The sequence below is a fragment of the Mustelus asterias genome, chromosome 23, assembly GCF_964213995.1.
Source record: "Mustelus asterias chromosome 23, sMusAst1.hap1.1, whole genome shotgun sequence".
In the NCBI taxonomy this organism is placed as follows: domain Eukaryota; kingdom Metazoa; phylum Chordata; class Chondrichthyes; order Carcharhiniformes; family Triakidae; genus Mustelus; species Mustelus asterias.
In genome coordinates, this window is record NC_135823.1 from 39,885,160 (window position 1) to 39,906,145 (window position 20,986).

Here is a 20,986-nt window from a genome sequence, read left to right on the forward strand (position 1 = left end):
GTAACAGCCGCCCAAAACACTGAGAACCTAATCAGAGATGCCTATGTCACGGGTATCAGGTCAAAATATATATCCGACAACGACTGCTGGAACAGGGTGGGCTGGACCTACAAAAGACTGTGGCGCTTGCCGACTCGTTAGAGGTGGCCTTCCGTAATCTCGAGGCCTACACCCCCGACCACGGGGGCCGCCACCTCTGTACTCAGGAGGGCCGCAGGCCTACGCCACGCCACATCCCACCAATGACCCGAACGCTGCGGCAGTCTCCGGAGGCCCAAAGTGCTACTTCTGCGGCCTGGGGAAGCCCCCCGACAACGCTGCCCGGCAAAGGATGCGATCTGCTCCGGGTGTGGAAAGAAGGGCCATTACGTGAGGGTATGCAGAGCGAAATCGACCTCAAAGCCCAGTAGTGCCGCGTGCGACCCACGGGGGCCACCATCTTGGGCGCCAGTAGCCGCGTGTGAGCCGTGCGGGCCGCCATCTTGGACGCCATCAGCGCGTGTGGGCCATGCGGGCCGCCATCTTGGACGCCGTCAGCCACGTGCGACTACTCGCAAAATCCAACGGTGGCTTCGATTACGCTGGACCAATCCAGACCTCACCAACTCGCCAGCTCCATGATGGACATCGAGGTAAACGGTCGCATTACAAACTGTTTATTTGACTGTGGGAGTACGGAGAGCTTTATTCACCCTAACACAGTGAGTCGCTACGCCCTTCCAGTACTGCCAGTGAAGCAAACGATCTCCATGGCTTCAAAGTCCCACTCGGTGGATGTCCTCGGGTACTGCGTGGCGACCCTGACTGTACGGGGCACAGTGTACAAAAATTTCAGGCTCCTCGTGCTGCCACAACTCTGCGCTGCCGTACTCCTGGGGCTAGATTTCCTGAGTCACCTTCAGAGCGTCACCATGGAGTATAATGGGCCTTTTCCCCCGCTCTCCGTTTGCAATCAACAGTTCTTAGATCGTCCACCGCGCACCACCTGCAGCCTCTCGACCCTTAAAGTCACCCCTCCCTCACTGTTTGAAAATCTCACCCCCGATTGCAAGCCCATCGCCACCAAGAGCAGATGGTACAGTGCTGGAGACAGAGCTTTTATCAGGTCCGAAGTGCAACGGCTCCTAGGGGAGGGGATCATTGAGGCCAGTACCAGCCCCTGGAGAGCCCAAGTAGTAGTTGTTAAAACTGGGGAGAAGCATCGCATGGTCATTGACTACAGTCAGACCATTAACCGCTACATGCAGCTGGACGCGTACCCTCTTCCCCGCATATCTGACATGGTTAATCAGATTGCGCAATATCGGTTGTTCTCCACCATCGACTTAAAATCTGCATACCACCAGCTCCCTATCCGCCCGGAAGACCGCCAATATACTGCCTTCGAGGCGGATGGCCGCCTCTATCACTTCCTTAGGGTCCCCTTCGGCGTCACCAACGGGGTCTCGGTTTTCCAGCGTGAGATGGACCGAATGGTAGACCAGAACGGGCTGCGGGCCACCTTCCCGTACCTGAATACATCCCCATCTGCAGCCATGATCAGCAGGACCATGACGCCAACCTCCATAAATTCCTCCACACCGCCACACTCCTAAATCTGACCTATAATAAGGAGAAGTGCGTATTCCGCACACACCGCCACGCCATCCTTGGTTGTGTTGTGGAAAATGGGGTCATCGGTCCCGATCCCGACTGCATGCGTCCCCTCCTGGAACTCCCCCTCCCCACCAGCCTCAAAGCACTGAGGAGATGCCTGGGCTTCTTCTCATATTACGCCCAGTGGGCCCCCAATTATGCGGATAAAGCCCGTCCACTCATCAAATCCACCTCTTTTCCCCTGATGGCAGAGGCCCGCCTGGCCTTCGACCGCATCAAAGCAGACATCGCGAAGGCCATGATGCACGCTGTAGACGAATCCATCCCATTCCAGGTGGAGAGCGATGCATCTGACTTCGCCCTAGCCGCCACCCTTAACCAGGCGGGCAGACCCGTAGCTGCCTTCTCACGAACCCTCCAAGGCCCTGAAATTCAACACTCCTCTGTCGAAAAGGAGGCCCAAGTCATAGTGGAAGCTGTACGGCACTGGCGCCACCACTTAGCTGGTAAACGATTCACCCTACTCACGGACCAACGGTCAGTTGCATTCATGTTTAATAATACGCAGCGGGGCAAGATCAAAAACGATAAAATATTGGGGTGGAGAATCGAGCTCTCCACCTACAATTACGACATCTTATACCGGCCCGGGAAGCTCAATGAGCCCCCAGACGCCCTGTCCCAGGGAATATGTGCCAGCGCACAAATGGACCAATTGCAGACTCTCCACAACGATCTCTGCCACCCGGGGGTCACCAGGTTTTTTCACTTCATTAAAGCCCGTAACCTGCCCTACTCCATTGAGGAAGTCAGGTCTATAACCAGACACTGCCAGGTCTGCGCAGAGTGCAAGCCGCACTTCTATCGGCCAGACAGAGCACACTTCATAAAAGCCACCCGCCCTTTCGAACGCCTAAGCGTCGACTTCAAAGGCCCCCTCCTCTCTTCTGACCGCAACATATACTTCCTCAACGTCATTGACGAATATTCACGTTTCCCCTTCGCTATTCCCTGCCCGGATATGACCTCGGCCATGGTGGTCAGGGCCCTGCACAGCCTCTTCACCCTGCTCGGTTTCCCTAGCTATATCCATAGCGACCGGGGATCCTCCTTTATGAGTGATGAGCTGCAAACAGTACCTGCTCTCCAAAGGCATAGCCTCGAGTAGGACCACCAGCTACAACCCCAGGGAGAACGGACAGGTCGAGAGGGAGAACGCGACAGTCTGGAAGGCCGTTTTACTAGCTCTGAGACCTAAAGGTCTTCCAGTCACCCGCTGGCAAGAGGTCCTCCCTGATGCACTACACTCGATTAGATCACTCCTTTGCACAGCTACCAATGCTACCCCTCATGAAAGAATGTTTGTTTTCCCCAGGAAGTCCTCCTCGGGGACCTCACTACCGTCGTGGCTGATGTCCCCAGGCCCTGTCCTGCTCCGGAAGCACGTGAGGACCCATAAGTCGGACCCCCTGGTCGAAAGGGTCCAACTCCTCCACGCCAACCCCCAATACGCCTATGTGGCGTACCCCGACGGGTGGGAGGACACGGTCTCTATTCGAGACCTGGCACCCGCAGGTGCCCCAGGGACCACTACGACCCACAACCCCACACCCCCAACCCCCAATGTTGTCCATACAGCACCAGGGCCACAGCACGCTCCCCTAGCTCCCGTACACAGCACGCCTGAGCCCCAGGAGTCGCCACCATGCACCCGACAATCTGAAGGGACTACAGATGACTCGAGCGACTACGACCTGGCGCCTGATCCAACACCGCGGCCACCTGAACTGACACCACAACCGGCACTACGGCGGTCGCAACGGCAGATCAAGCCCCCAGAGAGACTACATGTTTAATTCTGTAAATATCGTTCCACCCACCTCACCCCCACCGGACTCTTTTTTAAAAACAGGGGGTGAATGTGGTAAACCACTGTTAGCTTATTGCCTGTGTGTGTGACATGCCTGGACACGTCCCTGCCGGCACTGCCTGAGACTCCTCCCCCGCCCTGGTCCAGGTATAAAGGCGACTGCTCCCCACCCCCCTGCCTCAGTCTGGACCAGTTCATCGGCATGGGTGTACTCCAAGTCTTTTGCTAATGAAAGCCTGTTTGTTCTTGCATACAAACTAGTCTTTGCTTGATTGATGGTGCATCATCCATTTTGAATCATTTTTTTACCACAATGTCCAACTGTATAGCCCTCGACCGCGAATCACCTACTTTCACTGGTCTTCCCACTCTCCAGCTTTGAAACCCCCGTTAGCTCTCCCCATCCTGTTAACAAGCTCCTCAAGGCATTTAAACAGGTAGTTAACTGATGGCGTGCAGATGCGACCCCTGCCCCATCCCGAAAATTCCAGGATTTCGATCCAGAAACGATGAAGGAATGCTGATACATTTCAAAGTCAGGATGGTGTGTAACTTGGAGAGATGCCTGCAGGTGGTGATGTTCCATATTCCTGCAGTCCTTATCCTTCTAGGTGGTACAGGTTGCAGTTTGGGGCAGTGTGGTTAAAGAAGACAAGTTGTTGCAGTGCATCTTATAGCTGGTGGCGCACACTGCAGCCACTTTGTGTCTGTGTGAGTCCTCACAACTATGGTCTAGGGGTTTATGATTCTTTTACTTGGGATTTATGAGAAATTACACAGGACACAAAGAGTGGAATTTTCCTGTCCTGCTCACCATGGGAATCGTAGCGAGTGAGGTGTAGGGGGACTGTGCAAAGGTTTGTTGAGCTTAGGTGGGATTTTCTGGTTTTGGGGCGAGTGCAGCCGGGAAAATCCTACCCAGCATCTGTAAGATTTTATTGTATCTTCAATACAGATTCAAAATGACGACTGCCACAAAATCTAAAATTAGTTATAAAGCACTACAACGCCAACAGTACACCAATAATATTACAAGAGGTAATCATACCTTTAACCACTAATAGATGATAAGTCCTTTTTGATTGTGGCACATAGGAAGATGTTGTTCCTGGTACATAGGAAGATGGTTGTGGTTGTGGAGGGTCAGTTATCTCAAATCCAGGACATCTCTGCAGGAGTCCCTCAGGGTAGTGTCCTAGGCCCAACAATCTTCAGCTGCTTCATCAATGACCTTCCCTCTGTCATAAGGTCAGAAATGGGGATGTTCGCCAATGATTGCACAATGTTCAGCACCATTCGGGACTCCTCAGATACTGAAGCAGTCCATGTTCAAATGCAACAAGATCTGAACAATATCCAGGCTTGGGCTGACAAGTGATAAGTAACATTCGCAATACACAAATGCCAGGCAATGATCATCGCCAATAAGAGACACTCTAACCACTGCCCCTTGACAGTCAATGGTGTAACCATCACTGAATCCCCCACTGTCAACATCCTTGGGGTTACCATTGACCAGAAACTCAACTGGACTCACCACATAAACACAGTGGCTACAAAGCAGGTCAGAAGCTAGGAATACTGCGATGAGTAACTCACCTCCTGACTCCACAAGGCACAAGGGAGGAATGTGATGGAATACTCCCCACTTGCCTGGATGGGTGCAGCTCCAACAACACTCAAGAAGCTTGACACCATCCAGGACAAAGCAGCCGGCTTGATTGGCACCACATCTACAAACATTCAAGCCCTCCACCACCGACACTCAGTAGCAGCAGTGTGTACTATCTACAAGATGCACAGCAGCAATTCACCATAGATCCTTAGCACCTTCCAAACCCAAAACCACTTCCATCTAGAACAACAAGGGCAGCAGATGAATGGAAAGACCACCACCTGCAAGTTCCTTTCCAAGCCTCTCACCATCCTGACTTGGAAACAAATCGCTGTTCCTTCGCAGTCGCTGGGTCAAAATCCTGGAATTCTCTCCCTAACAGTACTGTGGGTCAACCTACAGAACATGGACTGCAGCAATTCAAGAAGGCAGCTCACCACCATCTTCTCAAGGGCAACTAGGGATGGGCAATAAATGCTGGCCAGCCAGCGACGCCCATGTCCCACGAATGAATAAAAAAAACATAGTATCTGTTTTTCATTATCCTCACAAATGGTCTCTGATGAAGTTTCACACCTTTGCATATCATTGTGATAGCAATGGGATTTTTTCAGACTCATTCTTTGGACTTCCAATCTAAGCCGAAAAGTTTGCAAAAAGTATTGTGAACTAGTTTCTTTAATTATTTGAATAAAGGCAGCCATTAATCCACAGGAAAGATCTGTTACATTTTCAATGGGATGTCCAGAAAGTTTGTTTGCATTTTAATGTTTTCTCCAGACGTGAAAGCTAGTTTGTGTAGTTCCATGGATATTACAGGAAAGAAAAGGTCACCTGACCTCCCAACTCAATTTTGTTTTTTAAAAAGTGAAGGACTCATTCTTGCATTTGGTTTTCAAAGCAAAGTGTCCATTTTCCATAAATCCACAAGCCTATATTGCATATGCCTGATACGATTAAAGGAAAAACGTTTGGGAGCCAAAATGTTATAAACTGGTAGAATATAAACTCATAAAAACTGTGCTAAACATGAACAGATTGCTGGTTATGACAACAGTTAGGATATTTTGAGCATCTCACTTTTTTCATGGGGGTTTCATTGAAGTAATGCCAGCTTTAGGAACTTCAATTTTAGAGAAAAATCAACAAACTGAGCTCTTTTCATTTAAACAGAAATGGTTCAGATTTGATCTGATAGAGATGTTGAGAATGATGTGAGATAAATATTTCCACTATTTCCACGGTGGATGAGTCAGTAACTAGAGAACACAAATTAAAGGTCATCGCCAAGAAGAAATGATGCGGTTAGGAGAGGTTTTTTTGTGGTTAGTAAGATATAGAATGCCTGACCAAATCAATGCGGGAGACATTATATAAAATACCTTCAAAAAAGGGATAATCTTGTTTTTTATTCTTTCACGGGATGTGAGTATCAATGGAAAGGCCAGCATTAATTGCCAATCCCTAATGACCCTTGAGAAGATGGTAGTGAACCAGCTTCTTGAACCACTGCGGTAGTAGGAACCATGTGGTGTAGGAACATTCACAATGCTGTTAGAAAGGGAGTTTGAGAATTTTCACCCAGTGACATGAAGGAACGGTGGCATAGTTCCATTTCAGGATGGTATGTGGCTTGGGGGGGAGCTTGCAGACATCCATTTCCCTTATTCTTCTATGTGGTAGCGGTCCCAGGTTTGGAAGGCGCTTTCAGACGAGCCTGGGTGAGTTGCTGCAGTGCATGTTGTAAATAGTACACACTGCAATTACTGTGTACCAGTGGTATAGGGAGTGACTGTGTATCGGGGGTATAGAGAGTGAATGTTAATGGTGGTGGATGGGGTGCCAATCAAGTGGGCTGCTTAGTCCAGAACAGTATCAAACTTCACATGTGGTTGGAGCTGCACTAATCCAGGCAAGTGGAGAGTATTTTATCACACTCCTGACTTGTGCCTTGTAGATCGTGGACAAGCTTTGGAGAGTCAGGAAATAAGTTACCCATCTCAGATTCCCAACTTCTGACTTGCTCTTGTAGCCATGGTATTTACGTGACTGATATGGTTCAGTTTCTGGTCAATGGTAACCCCCGGAATGTTGACAGTGGGAAATTCAGTGATGGTAGTGTCAGGGAACACCATGGGAAGAAGGTTAGATTCTCTCTTGTTGGGAGATGGACATTGCCTGACATGTCTGTGGCACAAATGTCACTTTCCACATATCAGCCGAAGTCTGAATGTTGGTTAGCTCTTGTGGCATTATGGATACAGAAATCTTCAGTATCTGAGGATTTGCAAATGAGCATTGTGCAATCATCAGCGAAAATCCCACTTCTGACCTTATGATGAAGGCCGCTGATGAAGCAGCTGAAGATGGTTGGGCTTAGGACATTACCCCCAGGCACTCCTGCAGCAATGTCCTGGGGCCAAGATGATTGGCCTTCACCAATCACAGCCATCTTCCTTTTAAATGAGAGGAGACAAGGAGAGAGCATTGGGAATAAGGAGAGCTGTTTCAAAGAGATAGCATGGAGGGCAATAGGTCAAATGGGGAAAGGGTTGGGGAATGGGACTGATGAGAGAGCTTTGAGAGAGGGCACGGGACAATGAGACAAAAACCTTCTGTGCTGGAAAATGGTATCGGGTGCCTCTCACCACACAAATTGTCCCGTTAGCTTATATTCTATGGCAAAATGACCATCAGAAACCCCAGGAAAATGTGTAAATACCATTCAGTCCTTTTTCCAGCAATCCGTGGCTCTCTCTACGAACATAGGCAAGATGAGAAGGAGAATCATCCTGCAAAAAGGAAGAAAGCAAAATAGAAAAACAATGAGGAGAAAAAAGAGATAGAATTGGGACAGAGAAAAAGAAAATTAAGAAGCTAAAGAGATAAAACAGAACTGAGAGAAAGAGAGATAAGGAGAGTACATCACTACAGCACATCACCAGTCACATCTGGAGCAGCTGGCCACACCTCTAGTGCTTATTGGTCTCTCAAATCCTTATCAGATGTGCAGTTATGTGGGAGTGAGATATAAATGACTCCGTGACAAATAGCTTTAAAAAAACTTTAAAAGGTTGTATTTTGTGTGTGTGTGTGGAAATTATTCACTGCTACAATGGAAAGCATCCCACAGTACCACATCTGAATTTGTCATATCTGTGGGCCAGTTGAAAAGGTTCTTCATCCGGAGCCAGCTACTGCAGGTATGTCAATGGGCACCTTGGAGAACATGGTGTACAGAGGGTTGAGCATTTTCACTCTTTGCGATTATTCTTAGTTTCTCAGTCATTGTCGGTCTCTGAAGTTTCTTTGTATTCTGGGCTATTCTCAAGATACTGACGAGTAGATTTGCCAACATCAGTAAGAGTAACTCATGACAATTGAATTGAAAAGGGAATATGTTTGCCCACTCCTTTTTTTTGTTTCTACCCCTCCCCCAATCTTACTGCTGAAAGACCACAACCTGCTCCCCTGTTTCCAGCTCTGTAGACAGAAGGAGGAGCCAAAGATAATCCACATAATTTGTTCCTTGTTTCGACTTCAATATCCCTCCCCATACAATGTGAGTCACCTGGTCTATACTTAGGCTTCCTCAGCAGCATCCTTAATGGAAATTCCAATGTGGGATGCAAAGGATATCTGCTCAATGAGAGGTGTGAAGAGGTAGCTGCTCAGTGAGGCGGAGGGATGGAATGTTGGAGATGTCTGCCCTTAGTGAGGGGGTGATAGGGTGTGAAGCATGTCTGCCCTTGGTGAGGGGGTAATAGATGTCTGCTCTTGGTGGAGGGGAGGGGGGATGGGTGATAGGGTGTTTGGGATGTCTGCCCTTGGTGAGGGGGTGATAGGGTGTGAGAGATGTCTGCCCTTGGTGAGGGGGTGATAGGGTGTGAGAGGTGTCTGCCCTTGGTGAGGGGGTGATAGGGTGTGAGAGATGTCTTGCTCTTGGTGAGGGGGTGATAGGGTGTGAAGGATGTCTGCCCTTGGTGAGGGGGTGATGAGGGTGTGAGAGATGTCTACTCTTGGTGAGGGGGTGATAGGGTGTGAGGGATGTCTGCTCTTGGTGGAGGGGAGGGGGGATGGGTGATAGGGTGTTTCGGATGTCTGTCCTTGGTTGGGGGGGGGGGGTGATACGGTGTTTGGGATGTCTGCCCTTGGTGAGGGGTGATAGGGTGTGAGGGATGGCTGCTGTTGGTGAGGGATGATAGGGTGTGAGGGATGTCTGCTCTTGATGGTGAGTAGGGTAGGGTTGATAGGGAGTGAGGAATGTCCGCTCTTGGTGGGGGGGGGTGGATACGTTGTGAAAGATGTCTGCCCTTGGTGTTGTGGGGAGGTGGTGATAGGGTGTGAGGGATGTCTGCGCTGTGGACAAGGGAGTTATGGAGTTTGAGGGGAGTCTGCACTGTGGGTGAGGGGTGGTGGGGTGGCTGCTCAATGGGAGGCTGATGGGGATGGAGGGGGGGGGGGTCTTTGCCTCTTTGTACATCCTGTCCCATGTGTCCAAAAATCTGTGGTTTGAGAATCAGCCTGTTCAGCTACATGAAGACCAATGGTAGAAACTTGCAATGGTGGCAAAGGGATCATGGGGTGTAAGGGGAGGGAGAGGATTGTGTGCCTCCTGTGCAGAGCTACTCATTACTACTTTAATGTGTTGCATTCCTGTGCTACTTTCAAAACCTTTCCATGATTGATGCAATATCCCTGTATAGGTCACACCTGGGGTGATGTGTGCACTGCCAGACTCCAAACACTGTCCAGAGAGAAATAAGACTGCACCCTTATAGAATGAAGTAATCTGAGTTACTTCAGCCTATAAATGAGAGGCTGATTTAAGAGTGGTCTGTTTAAAGGACGGGATGGTTAAAATGTGGTCTGATTAACGAGGGGGCTGATTAATGAGGTGTACAGTTAAAGTAGGATCTCATTTAATGAACAGTCTCATTAAAGTGGGGCATCACCTTAAAAAGACAAATGAGATATTTGGAGTGCATACCTCTCGGGCAAGGAAGTAGGGCAACAGAGCGCAGGTTGCGAGGGGTGAAATTGGGATAGTTGGGAATGATTCCTGTACATGGATTGTGATCAACAGCTGAAATGGTTTCAGAATGTGAGTGAGGCCAGGACAAGAGACGTGTTAAAAAGCCAGCTACTATCGGTGATGGGGTGAGGGTAAGGTGGGAAGCTCTAGAGAGATCGGGTGAAATGGGCTGAGCGGTCTTTTTGTCTGAACAGATGTGACCGTGTGAGTTTAAATACACAACATCCTTATTTCAGCCAATTAATTCCAAGCAGATTCTGATTTTTGGCACCGCAATATCTTTTGGAAGAGGACCCAGGGAGTTACCTCTCCTTTGTGATTTTCCCCATAGTTAGTCACTTCTCTTAGTGAGTGTAAAACCAACAAGAGCCTGTGAGAGGAACTTCCCCTCCAGGTTTCCACTCTTTATGAACAGGGTTTAATTGAGTTACCCTGAGCACACCTACCCCGGATCAGAAGCATCTACGTGAACAACCTCAGTCCGTACGTTTTTAGGGCGAGTTCATGCACAATGGAAGTATTAGGCTTCAATAAGCTTGTAAATATGCTTACAATCATGCAGGGTAGGTGTATGGGGACAGGCACTATTGTCTCTCCTGTGATGCAGGGTGAGGGGGTTGTGAATTGAAATTTTTGGGGCGGAGATTGATAGATTTTTGTTAGCCAAGTCTATCAAGGGATATGGAGCAAAGGTAAATTGAGTTGAGGTATAGATCAAATCATGACCTATTAGAATGGCAGAACAGGCTCAAAGAGCTAAACGGCCTTTTCCTCTTCCTATGAGATTGAAGCCTCTTAACTAACTGGAACATGGATTAAGAGAGCACAAGAATAATTCTCCCCATTTGGAAGGGTCTTGAGCATGTTGTATTTCTAAGCTACCTTTTAACAGGTTTGGATAGTCCCAAGTAAACACAATAACTCCTTGTTTGATAATTCTCCCCAGATATGTTGTAACAATATTTTTCTTAGTAACTATTTGTCAGCACTTTCTGTGCAAGGGTCTGCCCCAGGAAGTAATTTAGGGGAAATTCAATCTCACTTTAAGAATATGCTACCCATTTCAGGACTTAAGCCAGAAATCAGAGAAGCTGCAAGTATGCAGGCAATAGAGAATTGGGTAAAATGCTGTGTATTTAAAATGATTAGATTTTTTTGATTTGATTTATTATTGTCACATGTATTAGTATACAGTGAAAAGTATTGTTTCTTGCGCGCTATACAGACAATGCATACTGTTCATAGAGAAGGAAAGGAGAGGGTGCAGAATCTAGTATTACAGTCACAGCTGTGTATTTGTGCACTGGGTAGAATAAAGAATGAATGATTAACCTTCGGAATGAAGATTAGTGAAGCAACGCTGACCTTGACTGAAGGAGAAACTAATTTGGTAGAGCTTGAGACAGAGAAAGACCCTCAGCCAAAAGGGTCTATACAATACAGTACCACAAAATAGGTCGTGAATCACAGTCCGCAAACATGTCAGAGAGTCAAAAAACAAATCAGAAACTCCTGGTTAGGAGCAATGTTCCTTGTAAAATGCTGATGCGTGTGGCCAGTTTTTCAGCACAGTAATTTCAAATTTATTTGCGTGACCATGCAGGTGCAGTATTTGTTAAGAACAAGTCCAGCACAATATCTTCCAGGCTGTAGTTCAGACTTGTACACATACAGGTTTGCAGGACCATTGGTCATGTCAGGAGGCTAAGTAAAACCATTATGACTATCAGACCAAAATTGTTACAGTCAGGAGAATCTGTACAGAAGAGAAGCTTATCTGATACAGGTGGCATTTAACCTCTTCCTTTGCTCTTTTATATTTTCCACAGCTCCCCTCTGATGCTCGTTGCTAATCTGTGACATTTACTGTTTCAAACCGTTGGGGATTTTTCTTCAGTTGAGTACGTTTATCTGATGTGTTATTAAGACTGCACACACATGCTCTGGGTTAAATGCTCTCCATTTAGCCTCTGGGGCCTGGGTTCAGTAACAGGCCAGATTCTCCATTACCTTCAGGAGCCTTATGTTGGACATGTTTGGGAGAGAGTCAGCCAACCCCGGTTGGCACAGATCTCCACTATTCATATTGAGACTTTAGCTGGCATTAAATAAACCAGCGCACTCAGAGACCACATAAGGTGACTGGGATAACAATTAGGAATCTCACTCCTGATTGTAATTTATCCTCGGGATGTGTGTGTCCACAAAAAGGCTGATATTTATTGTACATCCCTAGTTGCCCCCAACTGAGTGGCTTGTTCGCCCACTTTTTGAATTGATTTATTATTGTCACATGTATTGGGATACAGTGAAAAGTGTTTCTTGCGAGCTATACAGAGAAAACATACCATTCATGGAGTACATAAGGGAGAAGGAAAGGAGAAGGTGCAGAATATCGTTTTGCGGTTAAGAGATTCAAAAAGAGCATTATTAGAAAGTTTAAAATAGTTCGAGTACAGTTTTAAGAGCATAGGACGAGAATGAAAGATATAATTAGAGGGTATGCTGGGGACAGCTCGCAAGAAGTCACCACGCTCTGGCACCATTTTTTTTTCACCTCAGTATAGTTAAGAGTTAATCACATTGGTGTAAGACTGGAGTCACATGTTGACACAGCCAAGTGAGGACATAAGGTTTGTTTCCCTAAAGACCATTAGTGAGCCAGTTAAGTTTTTACTATAATCCTCCAACGTCATGGTCCCTTATACTGATAAAGCTTTGTATTCATATGTTTTGTTTTAAAATTCTAATTATCAAACTGCCATGTCTCACATTGTCTGGATTATTAATTCTGGCCTTTTGAGTTTCCAGTCCCGCACCACAATCACTACACTACTGCATCATGAATTATGTTATTGGACCCCATCAACTCTTGCAGCTTTATATGTTCTCCTCTAGCCATTCCTATAAGCGAATCTGAAGCCCCTGCAAAATAATGTTTGCCTTTGCCCCAGGGGTCAGAAATAAAATCAAAACATATTGAGAGCACATAACAGGCAACTCAGTATCTGGGAACAGAAAGAGAAACTTAATGTTTTGGGGCTGGACTCTTCATCAGATCTCTTGTTACTCAACACTGACTGATTGGAATGTATCAAGAAGGCCCAGCACCACCTTCTCAGGGCAACTCAGGTTGGGCAATAATTATACATCATTCCTGAAGTGCAGTGACCAGAACTGGATGCAATACTCTGTGACCTAACTAGAGCTTAATAGATTCAGCATACCATCCCTGCATTTGTACTCAATACTTCTTATTTATGAAGTCTGACTACTTACATGTTTTGCTAAGAGTTCTCAATATACCCTGCCACCTTCAGAGATCCATGCACATCAATCTCCAGGTTCCTTGACACTTTAGAGCTATGCCATTAAGTATATATTCCCTGTGCCTAATCAATTTGCCAAAATTATCACCATACTTCTCTGCATTACATTCCATGGACAGAATTTCCCAACTGTTCATGCCAGAGGGATCCTCTAGTCCCACTACCAATGGTGCCCCCCTGCCACGGGTGTCCTGGCAGCCTGGGGTGCAATTAATGGGAAATACCAGTGTGTTTCTCGTGGTGGGTAATCACCATTACCCACCACGAAAAACACACTGCAGAGAGGCCAGAAAATCACCCCACATATGTTTAGGGATTATGAGCAGCTAGGGGCTAAATTAAAAATCAGAACCTCAAAGGCAATAATCTCTGGATTATTACCCGAGTCACCAGCAAATTGGTGTAAATAAGATTAGAGAGAAAATGCATGGCTCAATGACTGGTGTGGGGGCTTCAGCTGAACTGTGCTACGACCAGTGCTCTGCTGTGTCATATAACCAAGGTGGTAGAATGACTAAAATTCTAGTAATTTCAACTTTATTTGCATGACCGTGCAGGTGCAGTATTTGTTAAGAACAAGTCCAGCACAATATCTTCCAGGCTGTACACATCAGACTTGTACACACACAGGTTTGCAGGAGCATTGGTCATGTCAGGAGGCTAAGTAAAACCATTATGACTATCAGACCAAAATTGTTACAGTCAGTAGAATCTGTACAGAAGAGAAGCTTATCTGATACAGGTACCATTTAACCTCTTCCTTTGCTCTTTTATATTTTCCACAACTCCCCTCTGAAATTACTGAATGACTGAAATTACTAGAATGACTGTTTTGGTCATTTCTAAGGATGTAGGGGTTGTAACAGTGGAGTGTTTCTTAGTTTTGCACAGGACTGACATTGTCCCACCAAAAATAACTACATGCCAGTTCCTTCATTCTCACCCCAACTGAATGTCCCTCATTTAGTTGCTCAAGGATTTTTCCATGCAGGCAAAGCAGAATAATCACTGGGATTCCCCATAATAAACTACAATCCGGATTGTCAACTCAAGTCTTCTTGTGATGTAGGGCTGAATTTTTGCAATATACTTCTGCCATTGTTCCTTTCAGGACCAGCTACATAACCTTCCCCATCGCTGGATCATTTTTTGTGTGTCTGTACTTGGGATGAAGTCACAGGTATACTATCCACTTGAGAAATATAGGATGTTGATGAAATTTTCTTCAGGTTCTTGTTTGATTTGTAATGGCAATTTTGACAAAGCATCGGCATTCGCATGTTGCTCCGACTGACAATATTGAATATCGTAGATATGTGCCAATAATATCAAAGACTATAGGCCCGATTTTACCATTGCGGGCGTGAAAAAGTGGTAAAGTCGGGTGTGAGGTCATTAACGTGATCCGCGCCCACGCAGATGCCCACTTTACCAAGGCCCGAAACTGGTCAGAATCTGATTCGTACCTGAAACAGGCGCAACGGCAATTTAAATGCATTTGCATGCATTTAAATTGAATTAATGAACCGCCCATTCAGTTTTATCAGCATTTCTCCCTTTACCATCGCATTCGTGCGTCCAGATTGGGCGCCAAACAGAACTGCTCGGCAAAGGTCTGTTTCGGGCGCTCCAGCTGCTGAAGAGGTAAGTTCAGAGCTTCCAGTGGCTCTCTGACTCAGATTGGTGGTGGGGAGAGGGGGGGAGGGGGGAGGGAGGAGGGAGGCGGGTCAGATCATTCTCTGGTGGGGTGGGGGGGGGGTGCGGAGGCCAGACAAGGGAGGCCCGATCATTTTCGGGGGGGGGAGGAGGCGGGTCAGATGTATCTCTGGTGGATGGGGGAGAGGGAGGAAGGAGGCCAGATTGTTGTCTGGGGGGGGGGGGGGGGGGGGAGGCGGGCCCGATCATTCTCTGGTGGGGGGGGGAGGGAGGAGGAGGTGGGTCAGATGTATCTCTGGTGGGGGGGGGGGGGGGGGGGAAGAGGGAGACCAGATCGTTGTCTGGTGGGGGGAGGCCCGATCATTCTCTGGTGGGGGGGGGGATCAATTCTATCCCATCACATTTCTAATTCTGATCACTCCTGTTATAAATGCTACTTAGATTATATTTCACTTGCCATGAATGTTTTCCCCTACACCAGCAAGGTCAGAAGAAGTAGAAATTATCTTATTACCATTTCCCAAATTATCTTCTAAACTTGGAAATGCAGCTCTTATAACTTATTGCAAGTTGGCTGTTGCTAAACACAGTTCCAAAGGTTGGTGAATGAAGCAACGGTTATTTGTACACGCACCTATATGTTTCATTACACAACTTCAATAAAGGCCTGGATTTGTACCTCGGTGGATCTTGTAAGTACAGGCAGCAGAGAGAAGGGATTCTACAGCTATATTAGTGCACGTGCACTTAATTAGTGAAACTGTCAATGTACTCAGCTGTGACTATGTGAAATATACTGGGGGGAGACCAGATGGATCTCTGGTTGTGGGAGGGGGGGGGGCAGTGGGGGGCAGGGAGGATCTGCTGCCACTCTGTGGGTAATCGGTGGGAGGGGAGAAAGGGGGCAAAGGGTCACGATCAGTCTGGGTAGCGGGTGGGGAGGTGGGTGGATAAGGGGGAAAGTTATGTTGTAGGGGTGAGGGTGAAGTCTGTGGGGACCATCACTCCCGGGCGCTTTATCCACCTTTTGCGGCCCGGGAGCGATGTGACAGCGGCGCGATTTTCAAATTTTTTTCCTGACTGTGCATGCGCAGTTCAAAGCTCCGATAATTTCGGGTGCGCTAAGCCCTGCCCACAGCGCAATTCAGACCCATGATTTTTTTTTCAGGCTAAGTGCATATGGGGGCGCCTGAAAGCAGATTTCCAAGTCGGATCTGAATTGCGCCCATGAGAATGAAAATGGTAAAATCGGGCCCTATCTCTAACCTATTAGCTGCTAAAGAAGGAATTCCTTTAAACAGCCTGAAGATTGCCAATAAGGGTCAATGATCTGTCAGAAGTGTAAAATGACACCTGTAAAGGTATTGATGAAATATTCCTACTCCGAATATAGTACTCAGATTAGCTCTAATCTAATATTTAGAGCTTCCTTTTCCAGCTGAGCATAATTCATTTCTGCACTAATGAGAGTTTGTGAAGCAAAGGCTGTCGGTCTCTCCTCCCGACGGCATGATGTGTGAGACAACTGCGTCTAACCCATAGAGTGATGCATCATAAGCAAGTTGTATTTTCAGTTTAAGATTGAAGTGAACGAATAGCTCTGACTTACTTAAAGCTTCTTTCACCTCTTCATATGCTCTTTCACATTCCTTTGTCCAGTGCCATGCCTGTTTAACACAAAGCAAGGTGTGTAATACTTCAATAGCAGTGCTAAATTTGAAACAAATTTACCGTAATAGATAATCAATCCTAGAAACGATCTTAGGTCCGTCACATTTTGAGGATGCGGTGCTTCTAAAATTGCTATCATCTTTTTTGGTTCCTTTTGCAGGCCACCTTTATCAATGATATGACCCAAGTAGTTTATGGATGTATTGAAAAAGTCACACTTTCCCTTTCTGGCCGCGAGATTATGGACCGGATTCTCCGACTTCACCCACAACTGAGGTTCTCCAGTCCTGCTGCAGTGAACGGAGATTTGACTGAGCGCCAAATTCTCCATTCTTGCTGGCAGCGGAAGCAGGCCATGAATGGCCGGAGAATTCTGGCCTATGCTTTTGCAAATGTTCCGGTGTAGCTTCCAAGTTCTTGAAGTGCTCTTGTTCACTTGAACCTGTAAATGAGTATATCATCTAGATAACATTGTACACCATTTAGCCCACTCAGAGTTTAATCCAAGGACCTCTGAAACTTGTAGTAATTGGTTCAATTACTCCTGTTTGGACTAGTCTTTCCAGTTCTTCTTCAACTTTTGATCTGATGGCAGATGGTACCGTTCTGGCTTTTTGGCGTACTGTTGGGCTTAAATTTGAGTGTGGTTTCAACTCCTGTCATTGAGCCCACTGAATTTTCAAACACACTTTCGTATTTTTCCACAAGTTGCTGTGGGTCAGTCTTCTCATTGACCAGTGATTTACAACTTCCCAGTTGAGTTAATTTTTCCCAACCCATGCTCCACCGAATGAAGCAGGAAAGTTCCCATGGAAAACATGGAGATGCAATTCCACTGTTGTCCATTCACTTTCACTTTTACCCTAATGTTTCATTTTAGTTGTACGACCTCTTCTGTGTACGTCCGTAGAATAATATTTGATGGTTTCAATGGCTTCTGACTGATTATAGATTGTCTCAGACATCAATGATCCTGCAGCCTCAGTATCAACCTCCATTTTGGCTAGTTTACCATTGAGTTTTGGGAATATCCAAAAACATTGTGAATCGCCCTGTACCAACAAGACGCCTAGCTTCAGCCCCTGAACTTAGCTTGGCACATTATCTTCTAAGGTGTCTTCATCTTTGCCTGTCATCTTATAGATTTTTCTTGCAGGCTTGGATGTGTTCTTTACACATTTTTGGTGTAGAAAAAGTTTGCTGTGTCCAGCCATGCTTTGGCAAAATGGACTTTTTGCTACAATTCTTGCATTGTTTTCCCGACTCCAGCTTTCCCCCAGGTGACATGCTTGTAGTTTTGCAGATTTATTTCTAGCAGTCTCCATTTTGTGGATCTTTATCCCTCTTTTGCAGCCAGCTCCATTGGCACTGCAGGTCTACTCCTGATTTAAGGGTCAATGGGCAGAATGTTCTCCAAAAAATTCTAAGTGTAAAATGGGTGAGAAATGGGAGGTTTTCCTGCTGTTTTTTTTCAGTGAGGCAGGTAATGGTAATTTACAGCACTCTGAGCAATACAGAGGCAATAATGTGAATCTCGTCAGGAGGGGGGAGTGAGTGGGGTTTCAGCTCACCTGTAAGGCCAGCTGCTGAGTTCTAGGGGTGCAACTGCGCAGGCGCCCCAAACTCGCAGCATTCTGTCTGTCACCAACTCCCCACCTCACCCCCCTGCTCGATCGCCGCCCTGGCTGATCACCCCCCCCCCCAACACACACACACACACACACACACACACACACAATCGGCCCTCCAATTGAGTCCTGGGCTAAGCATGTCACTAATATTTGAAATCAACCTCGCACCCAGATTTTGCTGGCAGCTTGGGGCCGGCAAGATTGTGAGAAGCGTTTTTTTGCCTCTCTCCCGATCTTACCAGCTTCCACGCCAATCGACCACCATGGGAAGCCAGTAAGATTCCGCCCAATGTATTTTCAGTGAGCAGCCCTATCTGGAGTTCACATACCAACCTATCGTGAAGAGTATCATCAGGTATTGCACTAAATTTGTAGTTGTTAGCTAGCCTTTGTAAGGTTGCCATGAACTGTGAAATACTTTCGCCTTCCTCCTGCCTTCGGCAGTGGAACCTATATCTTTCTGCAACGATCAGCAGCTTCAGTGAGAAAAGCGCTTCTAAGACCTTTGTCAATTCATTGTAGGTTTAACTCCTGTCTTTGCTGGATGGATGAGACTTTGTAGTAAAGTTTTATGTCCTACCTTTAGGTCATCTGGTACTTGACTTGCTTGTAGATAATATTGGAATCTTTCTTCATTTGAGTTCCAAGTTTCGCAATCTTCATCAAATGCATCCCTTTGGCCTGTCCTTTTTGGTTACCGGCTTCCAGGTTCTATACTTCTTTTTCCAAACTACCCTTGTACAATGCAAGAAATCTCCCTATCTAACTATGCAAAATTTTTCTTTTGCCTGGAAGTCTATCCACTTTATTTAAACGATAAATACGTTTTTTTTTTCATTCTTGCTGACACACTTTTTTCTAAACCTTTTTTTCTTTTTGCCTCAGCAGTTTCTCCTCCTTGCCTTTGATCACCTTTTTGATCCAAGGTGCTGAATTGTTTTCTCAAATATTTCCACTCTCGTCACCAGTTTTCTCTTTGTTATGTATTGACTAGAAATTTGAACCAAAAAGAAAAGTAATGAGGTGCTACACTCATGGGTTAAAGTCAAACATGATGTAGGTTTAAAGAGGTGACGTTGCTTGTCCAAGGTCCAAAATGGAAGTGCTGTAAAAGCTCGCAAACCACTCTGCTAACATCACTACATGTCACGTTACGTTCTGCCAGCAATGATGCAACTATTTTAAATACATAACGGTGCCACATCAAAGTTTACTACATAAGATAAGATGACATGGTGTAGGGGGTAACATATTAGTATGGATAAAGCATTGGGTAGATAACAGAAAGCGGAGAGTAGAGATAAATAGGTATTTTTTGGGTTGGCAAGCTGTAACTAGTAGAGTGCCACAGGGATCAGTGTTGGGGCCTCAATTAATTACAATATACCTCAATGGTTTGGAAAAGGGACAAAATGCATGATAGCTAAATTTTAAAATGGCACCAAGATAGGCAGAAAAGTAAATTGTCAAGAGGAGATAGACAATCTGCAAAGAGATAGCTTCCTCCTTCAGATACCAAATTCGAAGAGGGCATTGGCAACCATGGACGTTTATTGGATTTACTCATGATATATGCTTCGCAAAGTACTTCAGTGGTCTGCCGTTGCCTTCTGCAGCATAGCTGACCAGAAAACTCTTCTGCTTGTACCACTTGTCATTGGAAGGATTTACAGGCTAATTAGGCCACGTTACAAATGCATTGTTCATGGTCATCAAGTCCTGAAGTAAGGCCTGAAACCAGAGGTAGGACCCCTGCACCACAAGACTTCCTTCACAAAGGGAGTCTCGGCAGATTAAATGAGTGAGGGAAAAATTGGCAGATGAAATATAATGTGGGAAAACCTGAACTTGTTCACTTTGGCAGAAAAGGAATATATTACTTAAATGGAGAGAGATTGCAGAACTCGGTGGCACAGAGAGATCTGGTTGTCCTGGTTCATGAATCACACAAAGTTAGTATTTATGCACTGCAAATGATTAGGAAGGCAAATGGAATTTGGTGTTTATTGCAAGTGGGATGGAGTATAAAAGTAGGAGTGCTTTACTGCAGTTGTACAGGAATTGGTGAGATCACATATGGAGTACTGTGTATAGTTTTGGTCTCCTTATTTGGAAAAAGATATAAGGCAGGATTTTCCAGCCCCATCCACCAGTGGGACCATCTAGTCCCATCAAAGTCAATGGGCTTTTGGCTGGCTTACTGCATCCTCCGCAGAGGAACTAGCCATGTCAGGGCTGGAAAATTCCAGTCATAATTGCTTTGAAGGAGAAAGGTTCATTTGGCTCATTCCTCAGATGAGGGGCTTATGCTATGAAGAAAGATTGAACAGGTTGGGCCTAAGCCCATTTTAGTTCAGAAAATGTGAGGTGATTTATTGAAACATATAAGATCCTGAGGGGATTTGATAGAGTAGATATAAAAGGATGTTTCCACTAGTTGGGGAGACTAGGACTAGGGGGCATAGTTTAAGAATAAGTGGTCTTCCTTCTAAGACTGAGATGAGGAGAAATTTTTTGCTCTCAGAGAGTCATTGATATGTGGACATCTCTTCTCCATAGAGCAGTGGAGCCTGGGTCATTGAA

General features: G+C 46.1%; 1 protein-coding gene across 2 annotated transcripts in view; it reads left to right on the forward strand.

Annotated features, from left to right (window-relative positions):
- Positions 1-8,159: 8,159 nt before the first annotated feature.
- Positions 8,160-20,986, forward strand: part of LOC144510676 (interleukin-21 receptor-like) — a 33,375-nt gene continuing 20,548 nt past the window's right edge. The window contains exons 1-2 of one of the 2 annotated variants that reach the window (XM_078240380.1): positions 8,160-8,284; positions 11,946-12,017. The gene's annotated coding sequence lies outside the window, so the exon portion shown is untranslated. The remainder of the gene's footprint in view (positions 8,285-11,945; positions 12,018-20,986) is intronic. The other variant, XM_078240378.1, reaches the window with a different exon arrangement.